Source organism: Psammomys obesus, unplaced genomic scaffold (genome assembly GCF_907164565.1).
Source record: "Psammomys obesus unplaced genomic scaffold, mPsaObe1.curated_primary_1811, whole genome shotgun sequence".
In the NCBI taxonomy this organism is placed as follows: Eukaryota; Metazoa; Chordata; class Mammalia; order Rodentia; family Muridae; genus Psammomys; species Psammomys obesus.
In genome coordinates, this window is record NW_026596039.1 from 578,204 (window position 1) to 591,607 (window position 13,404).

The 13,404-nt window shown below is 50.3% G+C and overlaps 1 protein-coding gene across 2 annotated transcripts in view; it reads right to left on the reverse strand.

The window, feature by feature from the left end:
- Pknox2 (PBX/knotted 1 homeobox 2) overlaps positions 1 to 10,539 on the reverse strand; it is a 258,062-nt gene extending 247,523 nt beyond the window's left edge. For both annotated transcript variants that reach the window (XM_055622368.1, XM_055622367.1), the window contains exon 1: positions 10,483 to 10,539. The gene's annotated coding sequence lies outside the window, so the exon portion shown is untranslated. The remainder of the gene's footprint in view (positions 1 to 10,482) is intronic.
- Positions 10,540 to 13,404: the final 2,865 nt, after the last annotated feature.

The following is a 13,404-nucleotide window of genomic DNA, read 5'->3' on the forward strand; positions in this document are numbered from 1 at the left end:
TCAGGGAGGACATGGGAGTGAGAATAAGCCATTATCAAGCATCCTGATCCCACAGCATGATTCTCTGCCTTTGTCTCACCCTATTCTTGAGCTTGGAGCTACAATCAGAATGTGGAAGGAGGCAGGATCAGTTTCCAGAGGAGAGGAAGCCTTCGGACCTCAGACCTGGGCACAAAGACGGGCATTTAGTAGCACTACAGAAAGCCTGGGGACAGCTCTCTGTGTTATACAGACTGGACCAGCTTGGAAAGGAGCAAGCCTATGCCTACTAAGGAATCAGACCTGGTTAAGAGTGACTAACTGCCTTTTGACTTCTCTCAGGACTGATGTCTGTCAGGCAGGTCAACTAGAACTGAGGCCCCAAGGGCTTTTCTTTTCTACACACACACACACACACACACACACACACACACACACACACACACACACACACGGCCCAGGCAGCTTCCTCAGTCTCCTTCTCAATGCCTTGTCCATCCTTCCCCACCCCTATATTTACTACTTTCTATTTATGCTTGTTAGCCTAACCCTGCCTGGCCTGGAGGCTTATAGGGGGAAAAAAATTCTATCTTCCAGGTTTTGGCTTCCATGACAGCCAGTAGCTCTCCTCAGCGTTTGTCAGACAAAAGGCTGGAGATGGGGGAGGTGAATTGAGCTTGTTTCTGTTTAAAAAAAAAAATTCTCAAGAGAGACACAGGTAAAGCCTGTCAAGGCAGCTACAGGAGCTCAGCAAGGGGCTGAGTCCCCACAAAGGAAAAGGATAGATACAGTCAGAGAGACCTGGACCATCTTAAAGAATACGCCCTGTCATAGGCAGATGGGCACACTGCCATCCTGGCTACTCTGAACTTCAGTTTCTCTTGTCTGTAAAGTGACTTAATGATATTCATTTTGCCCACTTCAGAAAGATCAGAGTATTCAAATGGGAATGATTCTTTTCTTTCTTTTATTTTTTTTAATTTTATTTTTCTTATTAGTTACATTTTTTTAACTCTGTGTCCCAGCTGTATCCCGCTCCCTCATTCCCTCCTCAACCCCACACTCCCTCCCTGGTCTCCTCCCTGCCCCTTTCCAAGTCCACTGATTGGGGAGGACCTCCTCCCCTTTCATTTGACCCTGTTTAATCAGGTATCTTCAGGGCTGGCTGCAAAGTCCTGCTCTGTGGCCTAACAGGACTGCTCCTCCCCTGGGGGGGTGGGGAGGTCAAAGAGCCTGCCCTTGAGATCCTGTTAGGAATAGTCCTTGTTCCCCTTACTTTGGAAAACTACTTAGTTACTGAGCTACCACGGGCCACATCCGAGCCAAAGTTCTAGGTTATATCCATAGATGGTCCTTGGTTGAGTGTCAGTCTCAGAAAAGACCCTGTGCCCGGATATATTTGGTCCTTGTGGAGCTCCTATCCTTTCCACATCATACTAACTCCCCTTCTTTCATATGATTCTCTGCACTCTGCCGAGGGTTTGGTTATGAGTCTTAGTGTCTGCTTTGAAACTCTGCTAGGTAGAGTCTTTCAGATGCCTTCTGCAGTGGACTCCTGTCATACGTTCAATGCACATCCCATTTGTCTTTCTAAATGAGGATTGATCGTCTTTGCCCGTGTCTGCTTTCTTGATTATCTTCTTTAGGTGTGTAGATTTCATTATGTTTATCATATCTTGTAGGTCTATATAAGCGAGTATATACCATGTTTGTCTTTCTCCTTCTGGGATACTTCACTGAGAATGATCTTTTCTAGATCCCACCATTTGCCTGCAAATTTCATGATTTCCTCCTTTTTGATTGCTGAGTAGTATTCCATTGTGTAAAAATACCACAATTTCTGTACCTATTCCTCTGTTGATGGACATCTGGGTTGTTTCCAGGTTCTGGCTATTACAAATAAAGCTGCTACAAACATGGTTGAACAAATGTCCTTGTTGTGTACTTGAGCAAATTTTGAGTATATACCTAGGAGTGGTATAGCTGGGTCTTGAGGTAGCACTTCTTTCTTTTATTTTATTTTTGGTTTTTCGAGACAGGGTTTCTCTGTGTGTACTGTTTGCCCCAAAACTTTCTTAGTAGACCAGGCTGGCCTCGAACTCACAGAGATCCATCTGCCTTTGCCTCCAGAGTGCTAGGATTAAAGGTGAATGTCATCACACCTGGTGGTAATAAATTTTCTTTAGAGAGAAAGCTACCATTCACAGAGAGCTATGTGTCACCACTGGATGTCTTTACTAGAGTTTTTACAGTCCTACTATACCTGCCACTCATAATATCATCTTTACCCTATACATAAGAACACCCAGGCTCAGAGAGGTTAAAAGATGTGTCATGGACACACAGCTCAGTGGTGGTAGAATCAGGGTCAGACTCCAGATGCAGATATCAGAGTCAGTGTTCTTTCTTCTAACACCCGGATGTCTGGGCAGAAGAAGGAAATGGTGCTTTTAATGAAGGCACTTCATGTTGAAAATGCTACTCCCATGGGTCCCAGGAAGGACACTGGGAACATCAAATCCAACTCTCTGTGCTCAAGGCCCTTGGTTCCCCAGAGCTGTGCTTCTGCACAGTTGTAGGACTCTTAGCTTGGGTTTGTGCTATGGCTGCTGTTTCAATGACTTTCCGTTCATAAAGCAATCCTCTTGGAAGGCAACATAGAGTCAAGGAGCTTGGAGCTGAAGGAGATATCTGGGAGCAAGTCAAAGCTCCTGGTTGGTTATCTGACAATATTAACATTCACCTGTCAAAGTTACACAGCTAATCAATGGCCAAGTCTGAAGTGGAGCCCATTGTCTGTAAGCCCTAGATCTGCCCCCTGTTCTCACCACTGTTCTAACACACATGTTCCAGAGCTAGGGTCGGGCCTGGAGTCTCTACTATTTCTGCTTGGGCTGTAAGGAGGGTGTGAACGTTATGCACTAACCCATTAAACTGCCCTGCACCCACTGAGAAGTCAGACCAAAAGGTACCCTCAGAACCCACCATACATAGAAGGGAACAGCCACTCCTGGCCACCTGAGACAGACAGAGGGACTGAGTTATTCTTTCTAATCCAGGCTCTCCCCACCCTACCCCACCCCCAGTCACCCTGATAGTCTAACTGAGAGTCCAGAGCACAGTGACCTAGGGAGTGTCCGGTTTCGCCCCTCTCCTTCCAGCCCTCCCCACACACAGAAGGAGCCGGTGGAGGCCACTCTGTCCTGATTACTTCACCTCTGGCCCGCTTTTGCCTTCTCTGGTTAACAACTGGGGGGCACCTTTTCTCTCCCATGCCTGTGTATTCGCTCCCTCCTGTGTTTGTGTCCCCTTGACTCCCAGCTGCCCCTGGGGCTTATACATCTGCTTTCTTCCCAAGCCTCTCACTAACCTGCTGAGTGCCCAGTGCCTGTCCGTGTGCCAGTGACCTGCAAAGGGGCCTATGCCTTGTCCCAGAGAAGCTAAAAGGTAAAGGAAGAAGCTGAAAGAGCCACCTATTGATTCTTGTTTAAAAAAAAAAAAAAATGTGGGAGAGGAGAGCCAGGCTTAAACCACTCTTCTGTGCCTGGCATGCTCCTGGGGAGTTAAACAAACTCCCTCCTCCACCTTGACAGCTATGTGGCATTATCCCCCAGGTTACAGGTGAGGAAACAGGATCAAAACTCTTAAGCAAGAGTCTGAAACCGTATGAGTGAGGCTCTAAATTCACCTGTCTGGTGCTAAGACCTGAGTCCTCGCCTCTGCAAGTCCTGCAGGGTAGGTTCCAGTGGTTTGGTTTGTCTTTATCACTGTGTCCTTGATGCCTAGGACTGTGCCAGACGCATCAATGGTGCTGCCACTACCCAGGAAGGTGGGACAAGGGTTCATAATAGACTCTACTGGAATCTCAGTCAACTACCTGTTCTCTCTAACTACCCAATTCAGGCCCAGCACATGAAGGCTCCTTCAAAGGCCAAGTGCAGAATGGCTGGCTTTCTAGCCTGAGAGCAGAGGCATACACTGAACACGATGACTAGGTCTCAGTGAAGTGAGGGATTGAAAAGCTGCTGGGCCTTCTGTGCCTTCTACCTTCTGTGGCCCCTTTCTGGCCCATCTGCATCTGCCCCTCTTCCCGCACAACCTCCCCCTCTGCTCCCCCTACCTAGATGAGCTGGACAGAAACTGGCCACAGTCCTACTAGGCAGAGAACAGTTATGTCTCCCCTTCCCGCCCCCAACCCACTCCCCTCAACCCTGTCTGAAGCCTCCAGAGTCTGCCCAGGGCCCCAGGGCCAGCTGTTTTTTTCCACATTCCAGCCAAAAATAATACGAGAACCAGGCTGTTTGGTGGAGACTTAATCTAATCTTCATTGCTTCAGTTTTAAAATATCCTGCCTGGTTTAAGGTTTCTCCTTACACATGGGGATGTGTTTTTAGTGAGATAGGTCTTAACAGTGACGGTCCTTCTTGTAATTAGAAACCCAGGCAAGCAAGTAAGACCTAGGGATGGGCATCCAAACCAAACATATTCCCCCACAACTCCCCGTTCGCATCAAGCTCTTTCCTAGTTCTATGGAGAACTGTTAACTGTGCTATGCCAGGGCCTGGTGTTCCCTTGTGCTAGGGGTTCTAGGAGAATTCTGGGAGGACTCAGCCCTCCAACTGTTCCAGCTTCTGCCTCTATCTTGGGTCTCATCACCGCCCCCCCCTTCTCACTCCCAATCAAAATGGAGACCAAAATGTGGCCTGCAACCAGCCCAGCTGGAAAGGGTGTATGGAGGAAAAGATTTCCTAGTAGAGTAGGGGAGAGTTAAAGAGAAGCATTCATTTTACTGAAGCCACACTTCCAGTATCGGGCCTCACTTGATTTCACACTCAGGTACCAGAACTGAAGGAGTCTACAAACAAGCATGTCTACAAGCAAGCATGAGCTTTTGAGGAAGTGGCGGGTGTAACCTCTTGTGCTTTCCCGCCTAGAATCTGCTTTGATCTACAGAACGGAGACTGCTTCATGAGGTCCAGTCTGTGCCTTATCACAGATCAGCACCCATCCAACCTCCACACCCCAGCAAGGACCAGTTGTCTCTCCCCAATCAGCACTGGGCCCTTATTCCCCTGTAATATAAAAAAAGCAGAGACTGTAGTTCTGATGTGTCAGATTCTGTGTACATTGGAGGCAGAAAGACTATTCCAGGGGGAATCACAGCGGGAGAACCAGACTGACTCCCCCAAATCAGCCACAACAGCAACCACTGGCAAAGTGGATAGTCTATGAAATCCACAGGATGCTTCTCAGATTCTAAGACGTAAAGTAAGGCAGGAGGTGACCCTTTCACAAAAGTCTAGAAACTCCTTGTACATTGTGAGGACAGGCCCTGGAGCTAGGCAAGGAGAAGCCATACATTCAGAAGAACATGACCTTGCTGCTAGAAATCCTCTGCCTCTGCTTCTTTACTATTTACAGTGAGCGCTGTACTTGCCTCATGCCCACCCTTCACTCCTTGCAGCCTAATAAGGGACAGCGTGTGCTACATTCCACTCAACAGATGAAGAAACCGAAGCCTGGCAGCTGGGGGACCCACTGGAGCCAGAGAGCCAGGCCATCAAATTCCAGCCCAAGTACTAGCTCAGCATGCTGACCCTCCAGCCTTGATTATCACCCACCACTTCCTTCCCTCCTTCCCCCTTCCCATCAGGTATTAGATTTAATTAAATTATCAGAGCTCCATCACAGCCATCCTGGCCATGCAGACTGGATAGGACCCAGTGAGAGCAGCTCTTTCTTCTAAATTCTGCTTCTCAATAGAATTCAATTTTCAATAAGTCATGGGTCTCTCTATGAAGTGTCTTATACAAAGCGTGGTGTATTGGTTAGATTCGTAGCTCAGGGAGGCTCATGATGGTTTTATTTTCCATATCACTTCTTCTGCTTTTTCTCCATGGCACCCTGCTCACCTTCTCCATCCTGGGATCTACATTTTATTTGATCCAGACACTTTGCCTCACATGCTGTCACCTCCAACAATTGCACCACACACAGACACACACACACACACACACACACAGTCACACATACACATCTTACAGTGTGGCAGTCCCTGTGCTCCATGGCAGAGGATAAAGGAAAAAACTCATAACAGCACTACTTACTTGCCTCCAACTAATTCTAAAAATGTGCCCATGTTGAGTAAATCAGGAACAAAAGCCCAAAATTGGAGGTTGCATTTCTAAAAAAGTAAGGTGGGGGTGTAAATAAACACCAAGGAGATTTTGCGACATGTTGGAAGCCTATAAATTTTATTGGTTGTTTCTTTAATAAAAAAAAAAAAACAATTTCAATTGCTAACAACACAGTATTATTAAGCTTCTCACATTTAAAAATCTCATTTGCCCCACTCTGTGGCTGTTTATATTGCCCAGTGCGATCGGTGAGAGTAAGGAAGTCAGGTTGATGCTCGGCTCTGGTTCAGTTCCTAAATGGAGCTAATAGAGACCCCCTTTTAAAACCAGCCTCTGCTTTCTAGGCATGCCTCCGTCTCTAATAAGTAACAGCCCAGGGTTGAAGATGGACATGGCAGAAAGAAATTTAACACATACTCTGGTGCACCTATAAACTTTAAGGCCAAGAAGGGGGAAGTATGTTTCCAGTTAAGTTAGAACTCCATGAATCCAGGATTCTCCGCTCACAGGACAGCAATTCTCCTTATTTCATCACTAACTTACTTCAAATGTGTTTATGCAATTTATTGCTACTGAACTTCCAGGCAACTGGTGTAGAGTTAATGAAACCCAGCTTGGAGAAGCTTTGAGCTTTGAACAAGTAACCACAGTTTAAATGGTTATGGCATGCGGTCAAAGCCACAGGCAGGCTCCACTGCAGTTTCTGCGTTAGTCAAAATCCTTGTCATCTCACCTTTTGTGCCAAATAGATTGAAAGGAGGCAAAAAAAAAAAAAAAAAAAAAAAAAAAAAATCACTGAAAACAGCCTGCCTTGTTCTTCCTCGGGTTCCCAGCCCTTTAAACCGATCCATCTTACTGATAGCAAGACAAGGCCCCTCCCCCAGGGCCCAAGTAAATATTTTAGTCTGAATTAGTAACCGCGTTGAAATCCTGAAGCCCAGTTTGGTTTGAATTGCTTAAGGTCAGGCTTGATAAAAAAAAAAAAAAAAAAAGCAGTGTGGGAGGGGGCTACCGGAGAGGCACTGAGCAAGCTTCAAGGCTAGCAGCCCCTGTGAAAGCCCGGAGGCAGCTGAAGGATGTCCAGATGAAACTGTGGACAGGCGAGAAGTTAACTCATCTTTCTGAATTATGTGGACACTGCCTTTTATTAATCCTCATTATCACATGGTGTCCTCTCCCCGCCCCCAGCTCTGTTCATGTGGGAACCCCAGCAAGCTCCCTCTTTCTAAATGGGACCATTTCGGAGGAGTAAAGGGGAGGCACTGGATTTGTCGCTGCCGCACAATAAAAAGGCCCTTTTGAAAGCCGCACTTTCATTAACTTAAAGCAATCTATAGACTTAAAAGCACGGAGCAGTAAACTCCTAGAAAGGATCATAAAACAGCCAGTCTCGAGTTGGGTACACTTCGCTGCGATTTGCACCAGGCATTTTACTGTGGTCGTTGCTAGGCCCATCTCCCTCTAGTAACCCTCTGGCCCTCGTTCCCTGCAGATCCTCTTTCTCTAGGCTTTCATGCCTTTCGATCTCACAAAAGGGAGGCGGTGACCGGGGCGTCTTGGTGGGGTCACGGCTCCCTCCCCCCGCTCAGCTCTCGGCTGGAGAAGAGCCGCGCAGGAATTCCAAGTCTGGAAAACAACAGCTCAGCCGTGGTCGCGGTCGCCGCGCCCCGGGCCGCGGTGGCCATTCATGGGTCCTGCGGCTTCAGTGCCCCCAAAGAGCTGGCTGGCTTTTCTCGGTCCAGGGTGCAAGCGTGCACGGAGAAAATGAACACTCCCCTCACACACACCTACCTCCATCCCTCAGAGCACTTTATCTAAATGACCGGAGTGTAAAACCCCCCAACCCCACCTCTGCTCTTCCCTCCTCAGGACCTCTCCACACTCCACCCACTGCTGAGCTAGGCCCGAGCCCTGAGGATGCAGTTTGGGTCTGAGATAGGAGCCCCTAAATAAGAGGTGTACACACACACACACACACACACACACACACACACACACACACATATGTACCAAGGTCCAGGGGCCAAGGGAAGGTCAGAAGGCAGAGTGAGAGGGGAAAGGGGCTGGGACTTGGGATAACACCGTGTTGCTTTGGAACACCATCTTTTCTCAGATTTGGGTGTGTGTTTTGGGGGGGCGGGTGTTTGAATCTGCTTAAGCTTGTTAACTTGGATTTTTACCAGTTGAAGAGCTTTTGAATCCCAGAAAGCCAACAGCCTGGAGACGTCTCAAGAGAACATATGCGAGGGCAAGGAACCCCGAACTTCCTCACCCCTCTAGGTACCTCGCCCGGATGGGCCTGTGCGCCCTGCGACATTGGCGGAGATGGAGCAAGCATCGTTTGCTTGCGGATAAACACGCGGCAGGTCGGGTCAGGGCTCCTGAGTTCGGGGATATCTTCCCCTCAGCGGTAGGCAGTGCGGACCCTTTGCCCGCGTCGCCGACCGCTGTCCCGAGGGGCCGCTAGCAACCATCCCGCCACGCTGCGGCCGCGGACCCCAAGCAGCTCCTGGAGCCTGCTGAGTCTGCAGGGTCAGCTCCTCTGACCCACTCGGAGCCGGAGCCGGCTGATGCTACCCGCTCACTTCGCACGGAATCTCCCTGTTTTTGCCCGCTTTCGAGATTCTTTCTCCTAGGACCCAGCCCTGGGCACCCCAGATCCTCTCATTCTCAAGATTCGCTTTACAGGGAGAGGCAGCAGACATTCGGGGCTCGCTCAGCCATCGCTCACCATGGCTGGGATCAACTACTTTTCTTACCTATATAAAGCTTTTCCTCCCGCACGCTGTCAGGACCCGGACCCGCAATTCTTCCCAGATTTAACCCCAAATAAAGGGTCCTGATCCCATGTCTCAGTACTGAAAAAAACAAAAAAACAAAACAAAACAAAAAAACAAAAACAAAAAACCCGGCACCCACTCCGGAGTCAAGCCTCGATATAACCGGGACCCCGGCGCCTACCTCCAGCCCTCTCTCTTGCGGGTGTGTAAACTAAATAGCGGCCCTTGCGTCCCATTCTGAAAACAGCCTGGATCTTACACCCAAACTCTCGCCGGCTCCGAAGCACAGCCCTCCTTTCGGGGCTGATCCGCACCCCCCTCCCATCCCCAACCCAAGTCTCCTAACCGCGCGGGAACCCCGGCTGCCCTGTGAAGGACTCTCCCGAAAGCGCGGCCCACTGTGCTCGTCTTTTCCTCGGCTTTGGAAGCCAGGAGATTCCCCGTCGCCTACCCAGAAAGAAACAGAAACTTCGCGCGGCGCATTCAGGATCCTGTGCCATCCCCTTCGGCTTTCTGCTCCGGGGATCTTTCAGCGCCCACCACCCTTCTGCGAATTCATCTCCTAGCTCTTCGCCAAGGGCCCCTAATCCTCCTCTCCCCGCCCCAAAGACCCAACAATACGCAGAGAGCCGGTGACCCTACAAATTCTCCTCCTGCTCCTGGTTAGAGTCCCTGAGCGTCGCCCCTCGGGTTCGGGTTTCTCTGACCCGCCACAGACGTCCCCACTGACTCTCCTGCAAACCTCCACTCTTCCCTGCCTCCCTGGGTCCGGCAGGACGCGGCCGCCGCTGCCTGACTCCAACCACCCGGCCCCAGACTAAGGGCTGCTCCCGCTCCCAGCCACTGGAAGGCAGCTCGGGGCTGGGGGTACCGAGGAAGCGCCAGCCGCGGGAGTCTTAGAGCCCGGGACAGGAGAACCCGAAGCTGGCCCGCAGTTCCCCAGCCTCGCCTCCACCGGGCGCCCAGCTAGGAGCCGCCGGCGCGGGGACTCGACGCGCTCGTCCCTAAGGCTCGAGCGGTCCCGGGAAGCTCCGGGCGCGCGGCTCCCAGCCCGCCCGCTCCCGGCTCTCGGGCCGCTGCTCCCGGAGTCCGCTGCTCGCAGCCGCAGACAATGCACTGCCGGCCCCGGGCCAGAGAGGAGCGGGGCGAGGCGGCGGCCGCCGAGCCGCGCACCGGCCGGGTCCCGGAGCTGGTGGGCCGCGCGCTCCTCGCCGCCTCCTTGCCCGGCCTCGCCTCCCCTCGCGCGGCTTCGCTCCGCGCTCTCCCGGCGCTTCCCCAGCTCCTCTCTCTGCACGCTCCCGCCGTCCCTCTCTGCTGCCTGCCTCCCTCCTCCCTGCTGCCTCCTGCCTCTCTCTCTCTCTCTCTCTCTCTCTCTCTCTCTCTCTCTCTCTCTCCTCCCTGCTGCCTCCCTCTCTCCCTCTCTCCTCCTTGCCCTGTCGCAATGAATAATACTCTGGCTTGGGGACTGGAATAAAACACACGCGCTCTGAGGCAGCCGCCCGCAGCAGCAGCCGCCGCCGCTGCGCCGCCGCCGCCGCCGCCGCCTGCAAAAAGCGTCTCTGACATGGAAATGAATGACAGCTTACCTGATGCCAATCTTCATCAGACTGACACCGGCGTGACAACACAGCCTATACTTCCCAGCACTGCTTGGGACGTCAGCGGCACAGGGACCCGCCCCCCGGACTCCCTCCCCCCCCTCCCCGCGCGCGCACACCTCCCCTCTCCCCACTCCCCCTTTCTCCCCCCCCCGTTGCCCCCACCCCCTCCAGGTCCCGGCCGCTTCCCAGGCGAGGAGCTGCTAGAGTGTCTCCCTCTACTGGAGATTCGCCTCCGACATCAGGCTCGGGCCTGCTTGCTGCTGGCGGGGAGGCCGCCTGCGCTGGTGAAGAAGCCTCCAGGCCTGAGGTTGCCTGACAGAGGTAGTGCAAGGGACCCCAGAAAGTCAGGCGCCCCCCTACTCCATGTCCTCCTTAGCGATCGACTGGTGTGGAGTTCCAAGATACCAGGTGCTGAAGAAACTGAGATGAGGTGACATTTTCTGTGGACCTTAAAAGAACCCCTAAAAAATAGGAATCTTCAAACTGGCAAGAAACGTTCCCTCCATCACACCCCCAGCCCATTCCAGCCTGGATGGCCTCGTTTTTATGATTGCATTTGAATAATTCTCATTACCTTGGCCCCAGCATATGTCCTCAGAAGGTTAGTTATCCCTGGTCTCAAGAGCTTTTTTTTTTTTTTTTTTTTTTTTGCTGTGGGCTTCCTGGGGGAGGGGGGCGACTTGGTTCACGGAGGGGGGGGATCGCGACAGTATGATGGGGTGGTGCGGGGGGGGGGCGAGATAAGAAGGGGAGGGGCTTTATCAGAAGCTGTCACTTGGCAAATGGCAGGCAGGCGCTTGGAAGCCACTGCTGTTCCATTCTTAAAAGTACTTAGCCAGCCAGTGTGTCCTGGGGGCTGGGGCACAGTAAGATTAGGGGCAGACTGCCTCAGCTTGGGCCTGCTGGGGTGGTCTAATCTGTTCCAGACACAAAACAGGCTCCTCACCCAACTCACTTCTGCAATGGAAAGCCAAAATTCCTGGAGTAGTCACGCACGCCTCCATTTACTCAGCCAAGGTGGCTGTCCTACTAAGTGCCAAGGGCAGGCTCAGGCACCCAGGGTACTGACTGGCTCAGCTCCTACAGAGGGGACCAAAGAATCTCTTCTGCCCCACTTGAGTAGCTGCTTCAGACACAGGCAGGTGACAAATGATCTTGTGACTCTCCCTCTAGGCAGGGGGCCTGGATGAGGCCTAGAAAAAGCAAGGAAAGCTGAACGGGGAAACCAGACTTCCAGACTTCCAGAAAAGAATCTAACCCAAGAAGTTGGAGGCTTTGCTCCACTCTGAGCCATTCCTCCCTTGCCTCAGATACTGGCAAAAATGAGAGCTATTCGATCCCAAGGCTAAAAGGAATTTGCATCACCTCCCAGATGTGCTCTTTATCCAGGTCCTGCCAGCGACTCCAAATTCACCTGCAATGTTGGGGGGGGGGATGACCTTTGACCTACAGACCTGCTGCTACAGATGGAGTTGGAACTTCTTATCTTCCCACAGATGCCCCAAAGACTTTCACTAGGTAGATTTATGTCACGCCAACCTCTGATCTGTGGTCAAAGACTATGGCTGATGACAGCATAATCGCTAGAATATATTTCACATTGTATAATAAGATAATAATAATGAATCCATTTGCCCTTTTTATGTAGTACAGAAACGCAGACTCACTAACCCAGAGGATGGAGGTCAGCCTGCCATAAAGTCTCAGAGGTAAACGTGCTGCATAGACTGGAAGAGGAGAGAGCCCTTTAGCCTTGCTCGGGACCTCTGGGAGAAGGGGTTGCTCTCTTTCAGAGGGTTGCTGGTGACTTGTGAGGGCCACTAGAGTCACTAGAATCAGGCTGAAGGTAAATACTTCGCCCCATCAGAGAGGTGCCATTGAGTATACTGCAGACAAAAGACACATACCACCCATTCATACTTACCACAGCCCTCATTTTCTGAAACCCAGTTCTGATGCCAACTTGTTCTTAAGATAGCAAACCCATGGACACCAACTGTTGACTTGTAGAGTCTTTTTAAATAGTACATTTGCCAGTAATGTTCTTCTCATACTTTAAAATGCACACTGTAATTTTTAGTCACCACAACTTGCTTTGACTGTCCTTGAAGCTTGAAAATGCTTAAAAAAATGTTCTAACATGCAACCATCCTTTTTTATAATAGCTGGAGAGAAATGTTTGGTCTATGCCTAATAGAAACTAGTGGTTAGAGTAACAGAGAGGCAGAGGCTACATTACAGCTCCCTTCCTTAAACCACCTTCATTCTTGTAGAGAGAGTCAAACTTAATACATAAATCAGAAAAAAAAAACTCATCCAAGATTTCAGCCAATGACCCAGCTAGTAAATATTTAATGAACATTTGTCAATATGTCAAATTCCTGAGTGCCACATCTAAATCCTGTATCTGTTCATGAAGAGATAGAACAGAAATAAGTCTGTAGAATTTGTTCCAGAGTTATAATTTATAAGTTACAACTTCTTCTCCATCATACATACACTTGTCATATAATTCAGCAAAACATTGGTATAACCAAGCAGGCTCCTACACATCCTAGCCGACACACACATACACCTGCATGCTGGAGTTCTTAAGATTGTCCTGGGTCTCCTTTCCCTTCCACCTGTTTTTGTTCATCTGTTCCTCTATGCTCCAGATGTGTTCAGACAATGGCCCAGCTGAGTCCTGCCTATGAGTTAAAATCTAGGACCTCCCAGGCAGTGATGATGCATACCTTTAATCCCAGTACAAAAAGCTCTCTGAGTTCAAGGCCAGTCTAGTCTAAAGAGAGAGTTCCAGAACAGCCAGGGCTACACAGAGAAACCCTTTCTAGGAAAAAAAGTCTCTGAAGAAGAAGATGAAGAAGAAGAAGAAGAAGAAGAAGAAGAAGAAGAAGAAGAAGAAGA